This window comes from Penaeus monodon, chromosome 14 (assembly GCF_015228065.2).
Source record: "Penaeus monodon isolate SGIC_2016 chromosome 14, NSTDA_Pmon_1, whole genome shotgun sequence".
NCBI lineage: Eukaryota > Metazoa > Arthropoda > Malacostraca > Decapoda > Penaeidae > Penaeus > Penaeus monodon.
Genome location: NC_051399.1, coordinates 37,795,438 through 37,797,937, shown reverse-complemented (window position 1 = coordinate 37,797,937; position 2,500 = coordinate 37,795,438). Strand labels below are relative to the sequence as shown.

General features: G+C 37.4%; 1 protein-coding gene across 1 annotated transcript in view; it reads right to left on the bottom strand.

Moving 5' to 3' along the window:
- The window catches only part of LOC119581100 (calcium-activated chloride channel regulator 4A-like), a 19,554-nt gene that overhangs the window by 16,095 nt on the left and 959 nt on the right, over positions 1-2,500 (bottom strand). The window lies entirely within an intron of this gene.

The window sequence follows — 2,500 nt, the reverse complement described above, 5'->3', positions numbered from 1 at the left end:
CTTGGGCAAGGAACTTCACCTCGATTGCCTGCCTAGCCACTGGGTGGCCAAGCCAGCCCAAGTCAGTGCCGGGTAAATAGAGATGGTGACTCGATAAAAAAAAAAAAAAAAAAACACCGGGCGGAAGGCAATGGCAAGCCACCGCTCTAAATTGCCAGAAAAATCATGGAAGCCCATGATCGTCAAAGGCCGCGGTGGCCGAATGGTTAGAGCGTCGAACTCAACACTGTCATGACGGCAACCTGAGTTCGAGGGTTCGAATCACCGACCGGCGCGTTGTTCCTTGGGCAAGGAACTTCACCTTGATTGCCTACCTGGCCACTGAGTGGCCAAGCCAGCCCAAGTCAGTGCTGGTCCCAAGCCAGAATGATTACCTAAAAGATAACACCGGCACTCTCCATGGAAAGGAACTGGGGACCCTACCACGTACTCACTCCAAGAGCATCACAACATGAAAACTACAATTATGTATCATGCTGTGACCACGGCGGCTCAGACATGAACCTACCGTTAAAAGAAGAAGATATAAATATATATATATATATATATATATATATATATATATATATATATATATATATAGTGTGTGTGTGTGTGTGTGTGTGTGTGTGTGTGTGTGTGTGTGTGTGTGTGTGTGTGTGTGTGTGTGTGTGTATGTACATACTGTTACATGAATTATGGTGCCCTACATAGCACATCTTGCATATAAAACAACCTGAAATTTAGATATGTGAAGAGAAAGCTTTCCTGTTTGGAAGATCGAGATGACGTCTTCCCTGTTCAAGACTGAGAGAAAATTAATCTATGTAAAGAAAAGCAGTCAGGTATCTCCAATTATTTGTGTTTAATGCCCTCTCTTCGCATATACAGTCCACGTAACAGCGAGAACACCTGAGCAAAGCAGCATTTTCCCTCTGTCTTCTCCCTCTAAAAATACACAATGTAGTGAACTACCGCCTTGAGACATTGAATTTCCTTTGGCGAGTGAGTTCCTGATCATGAGCTCGTGCGGCAGCGCGGGTTTTATATAGGATTTCGGAGGTCATAATCTGCTTATCAGTAGATAACGTTAACTATGCGTATTAGTAAGAGTTTTAAATGCATAATGGGTATGCATCATGAATGTCAGACTCTTATTGCCGTTTGCATGATGGTGTGGTGTGTGTGGTGTGTGTGTGTGTGTGTGTGTGTGTGTGTTGTGTGTACACACGCACACACATGTAATTACATATATATATATATATATATATATATATATATATATATATATATATATATATATATATATATATATATTCTTCTTCTTTAAGTGCCTTATCCTTTCATGGTGATCATGGTTTTCCATCCCGTTCTGTCTGTTGACAACTTTAGCATTTCTAAGTCACTTCTGCCCATATTGAGATCTTTGTTCAAGCTGGTGATGAACCTCTGCCTTTGTCTACCCCTGTTTCTCTTCCCTTCTATCTTTCTTGTTAACACTAAGTTTTCCAATCCTTCACATTTCATTACGTGTCCTAAAAATTGCATCTGTCTTTTCCTGATAACTTTCATCAAGGTTCTTTTAACTCCTGCTCTTCTTAAAACTTCTTCATTAGTAACTCTTTCTGTCCATGAAATCCTGAGCATTCTTCTGAGGAACCACATTTCTACTGATTTTAATCTTTCTTTCATATTTTCATTGACTGTCCAAGCATCACACCCATAAAGCAAAACTGACCACACGTAACATTCTAACACTCTAACTTTGTTTTTTACCTTCAACTGTCTGTTCTTAAAGACAGTACTCATCTTGTTGAAAACTTCCTTTGCCATACCAATTATTTTCTCTATTTTAGTTACACTTCTTCCATCTGATGTTATCAAACTACCCAAGTATGTGAATTTCTCTGCATTCTTTATTTCTTCACCTTTGATATTCGAAGAGCATTTTGGTGTTATATATATATATATATATATATATATATATATATATATATATATATATATATATATATATATATATATATATATATATATATGTGTGTGTGTGTGTGTGTGTGTGTGTGTGTGTGTGTGTGTGTGTGTGTGTGTGTGTGTGTGTATACATACACACACACACACACACACACACACACACACACACACACACACACACACATATATATATATATATATATATATATATATATATATATATATATATATATATATATATATACTACATATATAAGATATATATATATATATATATATATATATATATATATATATATATATATATATATATATATACTACATATATATGATATATATATATATATATATATATATATATATATGTATATATATAAATATATGGGGCCGCGGTGGCCGAATGGTTAGAGCGTCGGACTCAAGGCAGTCACGTCGGCAATCTGAGTTCGAGGGTTCGAGTCACCGGCCGGCGCGTTGTTTCCCTTGGGCAAGGAACTTCACCTCGATTGCCTGCCTAGCCACTGGGTGGCCAAGCCAGCCCAAGTCA